The sequence below is a fragment of the Chiloscyllium plagiosum genome, unplaced genomic scaffold, assembly GCF_037043375.1.
Source record: "Chiloscyllium plagiosum isolate Xiang-an unplaced genomic scaffold, Cpla_swu_hap1 HiC_scaffold_12, whole genome shotgun sequence".
NCBI classification, from domain to species: domain Eukaryota; kingdom Metazoa; phylum Chordata; class Chondrichthyes; order Orectolobiformes; family Hemiscylliidae; genus Chiloscyllium; species Chiloscyllium plagiosum.
In genome coordinates this window covers 108,406,228-108,420,796 of record NW_028270150.1, presented here as the reverse complement: position 1 = coordinate 108,420,796, position 14,569 = coordinate 108,406,228, and positions in this window count along the sequence as shown.

Below are 14,569 nucleotides of genomic sequence, written 5' to 3'. Positions count from 1 at the left end.
TCCTCAGGGCGGGTCTTAGCTCTCCCTCCAACTCCCATTGGTCAGAGCGCCTGTCCATCTCGTGGCCGCGACCAATAGAAAGGTGGGTTCCCAGGTGGGTGTGGGTGCCTGCAGGTGAATGTGGATTTAAAGAGAAATGAAGAGCACAAGGTCATAGGACCCAGGAATGAGGCTATTCAGCCCATCGAGTCTGTTTCCTCATTCAATCACAGCGGATAAGGTTCTCAACTCCATTGTCCCGGTAAACCTTGATTCCCCCTTTACAATGAAGAGCCTATCGATCTCAGTGTTAAATATACTCAGGGAGCTGGGCCTCCCCAGCCTTCAGTGGGAATGAATCCCACAGAGTCCCCACTCTCTGGATCAACAAGTTTCTCCTTATCTCTGTTCTCAGAGCTCTTCCCTTTACTCTAAGGCTGTACTTTTTTTTCCAATCCTCCCACTTTCGCCAAACAAAAGGAGTAGCCATGGGCACCCGCATGGGCCCCAGCTATGCCTGCCTCTTCGTAGGGTATGTGGAACAATCCATCTTCCGCAACTACACTGGCCCCACCCCCCACCTTTTCCTTCGCTACATCGATGACTTAATCGGCGCTACCTCGGGCTCCCACGAGGAGGTTGAACAGTTCATCCACTACACTAACACCTTCCACCCCGACCTCAAATTCACCTGGACAGTCTCGGACTCCTCCCTCCCCTTCCTAGACCTTTCTGTTTCTATCTCAGGCGACTGAATCAACACGGACATCTACTACAAACCTACCGACTCCCACAGCTACCTGGACTACACCTCCTCCCATCCTGCCCCCTGTAAAAACGCCATCCCATTCTCCCAATTCCTTCGTCTCCGCCGCATCTGCTCCCAGGAGGACCAGTTCAAAATACATACAACACAGATGGCCTCCTTCTTCAAGGACCGCAATTTCCCCCCCGACGTGGTCGACGGTGCCCTCCACCGCATCTCCTCCACTTCCCGCTCCTCCGCCCTTGAGCCCCGCCCCTCCAACCGCCACCAGGACAGAACCCCACTGGTCCTCACCTACCACCCCACCAATCTCCATGTACAGCGCATCATCCGCCGTCACTTCCGCCACCTCCAAACAGACCACAGCACCAAGGATATATTTCCCTCCCCTCCCCTATCAGCTTTCCGTAGAGACCACTCCCTCCGCGACTCCCTTGTCAGATCCACACCCCCCACCGACCCAACCTCCACTCCCGGCACCTTCCCTTGCAACCGCAGGAGGTGCAACACTTGCGCCCACACCTCCCTCCTCACTTCTCTCCAAGGCCCCAAAGGAAACTTCCATATCCGCCACAGATTCACCTGCACCTCCACCCACATCATCTACTGCATCCGCTGCAGCCGGTGTGGCCTCCTCTATATTGGGGAGACAGGCCGCCTACTTGCGGAGCGATTCAGAGAGCACCTCTGGGCCACCCGGACGAACCAACCCAACCACCCTGTAGCACAGCATTTCAACTCCCCCTCCCACTCCACCGAGGATATGCAGGTCATTGGACTCATCCACCGCCAAACCACAACAACGCGACGGTCGGAGGAGGAGCGTCTTATCTTCCGACTGGGAACCCTCCAACCGCAGGGGATGAACTTGGACTTCACCAGTTTCTTCATCCCCCCTCCCCCCACCTTGTCTCAGCCGAATCCCTCCAGCCCGGCACCACCTTCCTGACCTGCAGTCTTCTTCTTGACCTCTCCGCCTCCATCCTACTCCGACCTATCACCCTCACCTTGACCTCTTTCCACCTATCACATTTCCAACGCCCCTCCTCCAAGTCCCTCCTCCCTACCTTTTATCTTCTCCTGCTGAACACTCTCTGCTCATTCCTGAAGAAGGGCCTGTGCCCGAAACGTCGAATCTCCTGTTCCCTGGATGCTGCCTGACCTGCTGTGCTGTTCCAGCAATAAAGTTTCAACTTTGATCTCCAGCATCTGCAGACCTCACTTTCTCCTCTAAGGCTGTACCATTGGGTCCCAGTCTCTCCGGCCAAACGGAAACATCTTCCCAACATCCGCTCTGTCCAGGCCATTCAGTATTCTGTCAGTTTCTATTAGATCCCCCACCCCCTCATCCTTCTGAACTCCATTGAGTATAGACCCAGAGTCCTCACACAGTCCTCATGTGTTAAGCTTTTCATCGCTGGGACCGTTCTCATGAACCTCCTCTGAACACATTCCAGGGTCCCTCTGCCCTGGGAGTGTTTGCCAGGAACATTGTCTAACCTCTGTGATATGGATCCTATGAAGTTTGGTGGGAGACAGCATAAATGGAATTGTCAGGGTGCAATTCCTTCACGTGGATGAGAGAAGGTCTCCAATTGGAATTGTGAGGAAAATTGGTGCCTTTGGGACTGAAGGGTCAGTAACAGAATGAATACACCATTGGCTCAGAGACAGGAGACAGGATAGAGTAATTAGGGTTTCAGACTGGAGGGAGCTACAGGCACATACAAGTTGGGAACTGTTTTCAGTAAAAGGCAATTGATCCCAGGTCACTGCAGAGTGTAATAATCTGATGCCTTTCCCTCACTATCCTCCTCCAATCCCTGGTAAGAGCTGCTCCCACACCATATTCCACCCTAACTGCTGAGTGTGTCAGACACATTGATACATTGGGGATGGGCGGGGGTGCTTTTAACCCTCGGATCTTGCTGTGTAACTTGCCTTCAAAATGCTCTCACTCTGCCTTTCAACTAATCTTTTCTGTCTTTTATCCCGAGAAATTTTGGTTTGGAAAGCTGCAACGTGAAGATCCAAAATGTTCGAGGCCAGGAAAGAATAACCTCCAGAGGGGGAGCACAGGCCTGAGGCCTGAGGCCTAGTCGACAGGCAGCACCCCGTGGGGGCCCATGTGAGTTGTGTGTTTATTTACCCTGAGGTTTAATCTCCTCTGGGATGGGGCCCTGGGTTTAAGGGGCCTCTGGTTGTCTGGCTCCTGTCGGATTGCGGCCCTCTCATTTTTAAAACAGATTTGAAGCCTGGGGTTAAAGTATGTTAATCCCCAAAATCTGAGAGGCAGGACTCCCTGAGGGAGAAATTAAAACCCAAATGTTGTGACCCTCTCTAAAGACTTCTCATAAAGTTTAGCGTAATGTGGGTTATGGAGGGGGGCAGGATGAGAAAATTGGACGGCCGTATGTGTGCTTTGGACAGGACCATGGGGCAGTGAGGGTTCAATGGACCATCAACTCTCAGCTCGACCAAGGATAAAGGCCAGGAATCCGGCACAATTGGGATACAGCCCATTTCCCGGGAGACTGAGAGGTCACTAACAGAGCGGAAGCTGGAGAGTCAGGAACAGAATAACCCAGGGACAGTTCGCTCTGTTCACTGACCCTCAGTGAATCCAGTGCCAGGAATGACTGCTATTAGTCAGACTGACAGAATGTGATCAGATGCACACACTGTCCTTCCACATCATCAATATCGCCCAGCTCCCACCCTGTCTCAGCTCATCTGCCCCTCTGCCATTTTCAATATTTTAATCGGGGCAGCATTAAGTGCCGTGCTTTGAGCTGAGCTGTCTTAACTTCTGTACTCTCCCTCTAAACGGCTCCAATTCCCTCGATCCCTCTCCGGTTTAAGATGCTCCTTGACATCTGCCCCAATGAATGAGGTAGACTTTCACCTGACCCAATATCCCCTTCGGTTGGTCAACATCTACTGTATTTGAAACAAGGAACTGCAGACACTAGAGAGCTGACAGATAACACAGAAATTACTGGCAGGATTTAGTAGGAGGGGCATCGTTTGTGGGAAATCCGGGTGAACCTCTAGAGTCCAGGGATTGTCCTTCAGAACTGAAGGGATCTGATGCTGATGCTGTCAGACCTGCTGAGCTCCCCCAGCAGTTTCTGTTTGTATTTCAGTCCCAATCCAATTGGTCCTGATCACGGCCTCGGGAATAGCTTGCCAATTACTGGGAAAGTGTTGAACATGTCTCCTTCCCAGCAGTTAGCCCGGGCTCGAACCCCTGCCTTCGCATTGTTGCACTTTGAAAGCAATCTTAAACGGGGAAAAACGCCAAGATGGAATGAATGAGATTGGACTCTCCGAGGTTTCCCAAACATGGCCACATTAGGAGGACAGGGTGGGTCCCACCTGCTATTACATTCTCAGAGCTGGGGAAAGGAGGTTTAAACGCTCTGGGGGACCATATCAATCATCATTTGAAAATGGATTGATTAACCACAGGCCAGTGAGCATGGATTTATTCAGGGAAAAACTGGTATGATGATCTTGACAGATGCCCTCCAAAGGAAGGCGATGACCGATGGAAGGAGTCCTTGTGATGTAGATCAACTGGATTACAGGATTAGTGCTCATGTACCTGACTGGGATAGCTCAGCTGAGACAAGATGCACTGTAGAAATTCCCCAAGGTTCCTTCCAGAGCAGCTTCCAGACCCACGGCACTATCATGTGGAATGCTGAACACAGCAGATACACGGGAACACCACCAGTTGGCAATTCCACATCAAGTCACTCCCCACCCTGGCTTGGAAAAACATCTCAGTCCCACAAGTGCCATTGGTTGGAAATCCTGGAACTCCCTCCCTTACATTATTGTGGGTTTATCTGCAGCAAATAAATGGCAGCAGTTCAAGGCAGTAACTCACCGTCAGCTTCACCAGAGCAATTATATCTGAGCAATCCGTGGTGTTCCAGCGGCAATGACCCAAACACATTAATGAATCACAAAATAAAGCTCAGTAATTGGGACCCATGTGCTCCAGTGATGAGTATCTGAATAAATTGGGTCGATATTCTAGAAAATTCAAAAGTGATTTCATTTTAATATCTCCGATTTTGAAGATGCTTCAGATGGTAGATGCTAAGAAATTGATCCTGCGGGTCTGGGAATCTGAAACACGATAACACAGTCTCAGGAGTTGCTGGAAAAGCTCAGCAGGTCAGGCAGCATCTGTGCAGAGAAATCAGCGTTAATGTTACAGCGTCCGCAGTTCATTCGGGTTTGATTGCCACCCTCTCAGGGTAAGGGGCAGGTTATTTGGGACTGAGATGAGGAGACAGCGCTTCACTCTAAGGCCTCTGAGTCTTTAATATTCTCTCCCTGAGGATTGTGGATGCTCCCTCACTGAGTACATTTCAGATTAGAATAGACAGATTGCCGGGGTCTCAGGGAGTCACGGGATATGGGGAGTGGATAGGAAACCGGATTTGAAATCTCAAACCAGCTCTGATTGGATTGACTGCCAGAACAGACTGAACAGTTTAAACAGGCTGGAAAGTCTCCTCCTGCTCACATTTCCTGAGCTCTTAGATGTTTAATGAATGAGCTGTTCACTGAACCCAATCCCTTTGGATTTGGTTCAGAATTGAAGGCTTCTGATTAGATTAGATGAGATTCCCTACAGTGTGGAAACAGGCCCTTTAGCCTAACCAGTCCACAGCGACCCTCCGAAGAGTAACCTGCACATTTTTGGACTGTGGAAGGAAGCTGGAGCCCCCGGAAGAAACCCACACAAACATGGGGAGAATGTGCAAACTCCACACAGACAGTCGCCCGAGGCTGGAATTGAACCTGGGACCCTGGTGCTAACCACTGAGCCACCTTGCCGCCCAAATTCTGGTGCTGTCAGACCTGCTGAGCTTCCCCAGCAATTTCTTGTTTGGATTTCAGCCCCAATCCAGTTGGTGATGATCACGGCCTTGTTAAGTGTATTTGGGAATGGGGAAGGAGCTGCCAGCAGGGTGATGGTGGGATAGTGGGGAGCATAGTGGGCGGCACGGTGGCACAGTGGTTAGCACTGCTGCCTCACAGCGCCTGAGACCCGGGTTCAATTCCCGCCTCAGGCGACTGACTGTGTGGAGTTTGCACGTTCTCCCCGTGTCTGCGTGGGTTTCCTCCGGGTGCTCCGGTTTCCTCCCACAGTCCAAAAGATGTGCAGGTCAGGTGAATTGGCCAGGCTAAATTGCCCGTAGTGTTAGGCAAGGGGTAAATGTAGGGGTATGGGTGGGTTTCGCTTCGGCGGGTCGGTGTGGACTTGTTGGGCCGAAGGGCCTGTTTCCACACTGTAATGTAATCTAATCTAATCATAGCTGCCTTCCAAGCAGTTAACCCGCGTTCGATTCCTGGCCATCACAGTGTTGTGGCTTTTAAATCGATTTCGAAAGGAAAGCCACAGGGATAAAACCGGATCTGTCAGATTGCTTCTTGGTTTTCCTGGCGATGGTTCCTCTGAATTGCAGTGTGGAACCAAGCAGTATTGCTTGGCATCTCGGGAGCTTTCCCCTCTGCTGCTTCCCATTTCTTATTGAAATATTGGTTGCACCACAAGGATGGGTTTGTTTTGTTCGAAAATTGAGAGACTGATACCGTCAGAAACCTGAAATAATTACAGGAGCTGCTGGAAATACTGAACAGTTCCAACAGCTTCTGTATTGGTGGGGAGGGAGGGTTAATGTGTCAAATCGAGACAAGGCTAAAATAAACACCAGCCACAAAACAGTCAGAGTTCCTAAGTTTTACAAACATCCGTATAACATTTTTCTGAACCATCAATTCTCCTTAAACCCTTCCAATGTGGAATAGCATCTTTCTGATTCTCACTTTGAGAGATGTCCCTCAGTGAGCTCCTCCACCATTCTTTCCATTTCACTGGGGACCCACTATCCGCAGTCTCCAATCAAATGACCTGAACTCAGACACACAGAGATCTTAAAGAGTGACACAATGCAGATAGGAAGTTGATTTCATTTCTGTTTTTGAGTCCAATCTTCACTCAGTGAGACAGAGTCAGGTATTCAAGGCTCCAACAAGAGCTGGATTCTGCTTCTGGTGATTGTCTTCATTCAGTGAGAAGGAGGGCCGTGGGCCGGAAGGAGTTCATCATTGTGCTTCGGGTTGGCTGCTCAGTCTGCAGCATTGCAGGCCGTGGGAGCAGGGCAGCGGGAAAGGTACCTCGTGTGGACTGCAATAGGACTTTCCACACATTGTTCCAGGCCAGTTACAGAGCTCTGGGAATTGTGAATGAGGATCTGAAAAATGCATTGATTGAAGGAGGAGGATCAGGAAAACAGGATAAAGCTGATGAGATCAGCAGGATTTCTCAGTCTAACTCTGTGCCATACTTCATTTTCTGATTCATAAATCTACAATCCGGAGCTCCACCCACTCAGAGCAATATAAGCTCAGAAACAAATCATTCAGTCCAACACATCCATGCTGAACTGATATCTGATGTAAATCTCATCCTATTTATCAGAATTTGGCCCATGTTCCTCTGAACCCCTTTTAATTCCTACACCTACCCAGATACCTTTTAAATGTTGTAATTGTACCACCTCCACTACTTCCTCTGGCAGCTCATGCACACAGTGCCCTCTGCGTTAAAAATGTTCCCCTTCGGTCCCTTTTATGTTTCCCCTCTCAACTTTAACACATGCCATCTGCTTCTGGACTCCCCCACCACAGGGAAATAACCTTGTCTTTTTACCTTATTGAGGCCCTTCATGATTTTGTGAACCTCTATAAGGTTACCCCACAGCCACTGATGCTCCAGGGCTAATAGCCTCAACCTATACAGTCTTAACATCCAGCACAAACCCTCCAACCTTGGCAAAATCCTTGTAAATTTTTTCAGAATCTTTTCAAGTTTCACAACACCCTTCTTATAGGAGGGAGTCCAGAATTACACATTATATACCAAAAGTGGCCAAACCAATACCGCACCATGATGTCCCAACTCCTTTACACAATTAACTGAGCAATAAAGACAAAAATGCCAAATACCTTCTTCACTATCCTATCGAAATGTCAGTACACCTTCAACGATCAATGAAGCTGCACCCCAGGTCTGTTTGTTCAGCAACATCCCTAGTACCTTGCCATCCAGCGTATAAGTCCTGCTCTCTTTTGCCTTTCCAAAATGCAGCACCTCACATTCATTTAAATTAATCTCCACCTGCCACTCCTCAGCCCATTGGCCCATCTGATCAAGATCCAATTGTCCTCTGAGGTAACCATCTTCACTGTCATTAGATTAGATTACATTACAGTGTGGAAACAGGCCCTTCGGCCCAACAAGTCCACACCGACCCGCCGAAGCGAAACCCATACCCCTACATTTACCCCTTACCTAACACTACGGGCAATTTAGCATGGCCAATTCACCTGACCCTGCACATCTTTGGACTGTGGGAGGAAACCGGAGCACCCGGAGGAAACCCATGCAGACACGGGGAGAACGTGCAAACTCCACACAGTCAGTTGCCTGAGGCGGGAATTGAACCCGGGTCTCAGGCGCTGTGAGGCAGCAGTGCTAACCACTGTGCCACCATGCCGCCCACAAGTTGTCCTCGACAACTCCAATTTTACTGTCATCTGCAAACTTACTAACCATTCGTCCTATGGTTACATCCAAATCATTTATATAAATGACAAAACAACAGTGGACCCAGCACGGATCCTTGTGGCACACCGCTGATCACAGGCCTCCAGTCTGAAAACCAACCCTCCCCCACCACCCTCTGTCTTCTACCTTCGAGCCAATTCTCTACCAAAGGGTAATCCTACTGCCCCAACATACAAGTTTGACAATATGACACCAGTCTCAAAAGTACAACAAGAATCTATTCCTGATTACAACAGGCGGGTCAGTTTGCCACCGGTGATGTTTCCAGAGCATATACCTGGAGCAGAGCAAGATTAGAGAATTCTGTCAGCGGACTACTAAGTGGGAGAATTGTTGCAGGGGAATACTGAATGGAAGACCTGGTGCACAGTGAAACGAAATTAGAGAATGGGTGCGGGCCATCAGTAAATGGGAGAATTATAGTAGCGCACCCATAAATGGTAGAATTGGGCTTGGGCATCAGTAAATGGAAGAATTAGTACAGGGTCATGAGTAAATGGGAGATTTGGTGGGAAAAAAAAACAAATGGGAGATCTGGTGCGCAGTGCCGTTACATTGGAAAACTGCTATGAGTGCCAATATATTAGAAAATTGGCGCAGAGCATGTCTAAATTGGGGAATAGGGGCCAGGGAATCAATAAAATAAGACATGTTGCAAGCATCAGTAAATTGGAGATTCAGTTCAGTACATCACTAAGTGAAAACAATTCAGCAGGGCACCCGTACGTGGAAGATGTGTGTCAGGGAATGACTAAATGGCAGGAACTGATGCAGGGCAACAATAATTGGAGAATTCATGCAGGTGCCCTTAAATTCTAAGTGGGAGGACTGGGTAGGATAACCTCAATGGGTGAGTTGGTGAAATTCCCGAATTAGTGCAGGATTGGTAAATGGGAGAATTGGTGCAGGGAAGCGGAGCACTAATTACTGCCTTAGTGATGTACAGCAGAGAAACAGTCCCTTCAGTCCAACTTGTCCACGCCTGAATTTCAGAATTCTGGCAGCTCTCCACTAAATTTGAGTATCATTGCAACAAACTACAAAATGGAAAATTGGAATAGGGCTTATCGAAATGTGAGAATTTGCAACAGGGCATCAGATAATGGATGAATTAGAACAGTTCAGCACAAAATGGGTGAGTTATTCTGTGTTGCACGAAATGGGAGAATTGGGGCAGGAAAATACCTTTTGGGACATTGAGAGTAGGGCACCCTTAAATTGGGCGAGGGCATCAGTCAGTATGAGGATTGGTGTAAGGCAAAACTGAGTGGAGAACTTGTTCAGGACGTCAGTAATTGGGGGAAATGGTGCTAAGCAACACTGAATTGGAGAATCGGTGCGGGCCATCAGTAAATGAGAGAGCTGGTGCACAGTGGAGCTAAATTAGAGAATTGGTGCATGGCAACAGTAAATGGGAGAATTAGAGTAGCCACCCTTAAATGGTAGAATCAGGCTCGGGCATCAGTAAATGGAAGATTTAGTACAGGGGTATGAGTAAATGGGAGATTCTGTGGGAATCAATAAATGGGAGATTCGGTGCACAGTGCCGTTACTTTGGAAAAATGGTTTATGTGTCAATATATGAGAGAATTGGAGCAGAGCATGTCTAAATTGGGGAATAGGGCCAGGGAATCAATAAAAAGAAGAAATGTTACAAGCATTGGTAAATTGGAGATTCAGTTCAGTGCATCAATTCAGCAGGGCACCCGTACGTGGAAGATGTGTTTCAGGAAACAATTAAATGGAAGGAATTGATGCAGGGGATCAGTAATTGGAGAATTCATGCAGGTGCCTTTAAATTGAGCAGGATAATACTCAATGGGAGAATTGGCGCAGTTTTAGGATTTGTGCAGGATTGGTAAATGGGAGAAATGATGCAGAGCAGCGGAGGCATAAATAGAGTCATACAATCATAGAGATGTACAACATGGAAACAGACCCTTCACTCCAACTTGTACATGGGTCGATTTTAGAATTCTGGCAGGACTCCACGAAATTGGAGAATCATTCCAAGGAACTACTAACTGGAAGAATTGGGCAAGGGCTTATCGAAATCAGAGAATTTGGAATGGGGCATCCGATAATGGGAGAATTGGTGCAGTGGAGCACGGATGTCAAGCACGGAAACAGACCCTTCAGTCCAACTTGTCCACGCCTGAATTTCAGAATTCTGGCAGCTCTCCACTAAATTTGAGAATCATTGCAACAAACTACAAAATGGAAAAATTGGGAAAGGGATTATCGAAATGTGAGAATTTGCCACACGGCATCAGATAATGTGTGAATTAGTGCAGTTCAGCACTAAATGGGTGAGTTATGCTGTGTTGCACTAAATGGGAGAATTGGGGCAGGAAACCTTTTGGGAGATTAAGAGTAGGAAACCCCTAAATTGGGCGAGGGTATCAGTCAAAATGAGGATTGCTGTAAGGCAACACTGAGTGGAGATCTTGTTCAGGACGTCAGTAATTGGGGGAAATGGTGCTAAGCAACACTGAATTGGAGAATTGGTGTGGGGTATCAGTAAATGAAAGACCTGGTGCAGGGTGCTGACAACTTCGAGAATTGGAGCAAATGGGAGAACATGGGCAGTGAATCAGTAAATAGGACAATTGTTGCAAAGGATTAGTGGTGGAGATTCAATAGCGTATACCATGAAATTGGGGAGTTGGTGCAGTTCACCACGAAAGGAAAGATATGTGTAGGATCGGTAATTTGGAAATATGATGCAGGGATTGCAAGATTAGAGAATTCTGGCAGCGGACTACTAAATGAGAGAATTGGTGCAGGGAAATACTGAATGGAAGACCTGGTGCACAGTGGAGCTAAATTACAGAATGGGTGCATGGCACCAGGAAATGGGAGAGTTAGAGTATAGCACCCTTAAATGGTAGAATTGGGCTCAGGCATCAGTAAATGGAAGAATTAGTACAGAGATATGAGTAACTGGGAGATTTGGTGAGGAACAATAAATGGGAGATCTGGTGCACAGTGCCGTTACATTAGAAAATTGGTGAGAGTGTCAATATATTAGAAAATTGGAGTAGAGCATTTCTAAATTGGGGAATAGGGGCCAGGGCATCAATAAAAAGAAATGTTGTAAATTGGAGATTCACTTCCGTGCATCACTAAATGAAAACAATTCAGGGCATCCATAAGTGGAAGATGTGCATCAGGGAACGACTAGAAGGAATTGATGCAGGGCAACAATAATTGGAGAATTCATGCAGGTGCCATTAAATTCTAAGTGGGAGGACTGGGGTAGGATAACCACAATGGGTGAGTTGGTGAAATTCCCGAATTAGTGCAGGATTGGTAAATGGGAGAATTGGTGCAGGGAAGCGGAGTACTAATTACAGCCTTAGAGATGTACAGCATGGAAACAGACCCTTCAGTCCAACATGTCCACGCCAAAATTTAACAATTCTGGCAGTTCTCCATGAAACTGGAGAAATGGAAAAATTGGGACAGGGCTAATCGAAATATGAGAATTTTAAGGCAGCAGGACATCAGATAATGGATGAATTAGTGCAGTTCAGCACTAAATGGGTGAATTATGCTGTGTTGCACTAAATGGGAGAAATGGGGCAGGACATTACCTTTTGGGAGATATAGAGTAGGGCACCCCTAAATTGGGCGAGGGCATCAGTCAGTATGAGGACTGGTGGAAGGCACAACTGAGTGGAGAACTTGTTTAGGACATCAGTAATTGGGGGAAATGGTGTTAAACAACACTGAATTGGAGAATTGGTGTGGGGTATCAGTAAATGAGAGACCTGGTGCACAGTGGAGCTAAATTAGAGAATTGGTGCATGGCAACAGTAAATGGGAGAATTAGGGTAGCCACCCTTAAATGGTAGAATCAGTAAATGGAAGAATTAGTACAGGGATATGAGTAAATGGGAGATTTGGTGGAATGTGGGCGAGGGCATGAGTCAATATGAGGTTTGGTGTAAGGCAAAACTGAATGGAGAACTTGTTCAGGGCGTCAGTAATTGGGGGAAATGGTGCTCAGAAACACGGAATTGGAGAATTTTGATGTGGGCCATCAGTAAATGAGAGTCCTAGTGCACAGTGGAGCTAAATTAGAGAATTGGTGCATGGCAACAGTAAATGGGAGAATTAGAGTAGCGCACCCTTAAATGGTAGAATTCGGCTCGGGCATCAGTAAATGGAAGAATTAGTACAGGGATATGAGTAAATGGGTGATTTGGTGGAAACAATAAATGGGAGATCTGGTGCACAGTGCCATTACATTAGAAAATTGGTGGGAGTGCCAATATATTGGAAAATTGAAGTAGAGCATGTCTAAATTGGGGAATAGGGGCCAGGGCATCAATAAAAAGAAGAAATGTCACAAGTATTAGTAAATTGGAGATTCAGTTCACTGCATCACTGAATGAAAAAAACATCTGCAGGGCATCCGTACGTTGAAGATTTGTATCAAGGAACAACTAAATGGAAGGAATTGCTACAGGGCATCAATAATTGGAGAATTCATGCGGGTGCCATTAAATTCTAAGTGGGAGACCTGGGACAGGATAACACTCAGTGGGAGCGATGATGCAGTTCCCGGATTTGTGCGGGATTGGTAAATGGGAGAGTTGGTGCAGGGAAGCGGAGCCCTAAATAGAGCCTCAGAAATGTACAGCTGCTATAACTCCCACAACAGTGACTACACCTCACAAGGACTTCAGTTGCTATGAAGCACATTCAGAAATCCTGAATGTGTGAAAATACATTTATAAATACAAATCAAGCCTTAGCAATGAATAAAAGACCCAAGAACAGGGCAGGAAATGGATATCTGTTGGTCTCATCTCACCGGAGAGAAATCGGAGGAAAAAAACTGTGTTTTTGATGTGATTGATACCTGAACAATTAAACACCAGCTCAATTGAAGAGGTAATTCACATCCAATGAAGTAAACTATTGCTGAGCGAATAAACACAGTCCAGTTCTGGATGCAATCACAGCAGAATACAATCACATGTTACCTCACTGGAATGTGTGTGTCACCATAGTCTTACCAGACCATAGGGGCTGCTCTCTTCATTACAGAGAGAAGTGACTCATGGTGATTTGACCATAGGGCCCTCAGACCTCAGGCAAGGGAAGAGTTTGAGAAGGAGAATCCTTCATGGTAACCTCAAACTGGTAATGGGAATTGAACCACGCTGTTCACATCACACTGCTCTGTAAACCAACAATACACCTGACTTATGTCTTGGAAGGTGGGCACGCAGGAGGTGAGTTGAGCACTGCAAGATTTTTTGCGTCTGCCCTGATCTTGTACCAACTGTAGTTGTATGGTTAGTCATGTTCAATTTCTGGTCAATATTACACCCCCGGAATGCTGCTCATGGAGGATTCAACAATGATATTGCTGTGGAATGTCAACAAGGGATACTCGGATTTTCTCTTGTTGAAGATGGTCTTTGCCAGGCACGGATGTGATATGACTGTTACTTACCATTTGTGCAGATTTTAGATGCTGGCCATGTCTTGCTATATGTGGATATGCCGTTTTTGAGAATTTTATTGCTCAGGTTGAGTTTCAGGTTGTAAGATTATTCTCAATGAGAACAAGCCTACCAGCTCAGCGAGCAAACTTACAACCTGAACATATGGATATGCGCTACATCAGTATCTCAGCAGTTGAAAATGATGCTGAATATTGTCCAATTGTCAACCAACATCCCCACTTCTGAAGGGAAAGTGATTGACAAAGCAGCTGAAGATGGTTGACCCTGAGACTCCACCCTGAGGAACTCCCCTCGAACTAACAAGGCCTGGCTTCTCAAGGCCCACCTACTTCACAAGTGGGACAGGACACGTCTGAACAGGTTGGTTAAAAATGTCACCTGCAGAAAAATCCAGGGATTCAAGTAGACTGCTGTTTGTTTCAAAGATCACCTGAGGGTGAAGCTGTTATAAAGCTATCGCCCAGGACACTGCACCACCCGGGCAATGGGTTCTGAAGGAGATGCACACAGGACTGGAATGGTTCACTCTGTTTCTCTGTCCACGTCTCCTGCCAGACCTGCTGACTTCCTCCAGCACTTTCTGATTTGATTTGGATGTGAGGCACAGTTAGTGAGCTTGCAGATGACACCAAAATTGGAGGTGTAGTGGACAGCGAAGAGGGTTTCCTCAGATTACAACAGGATCTG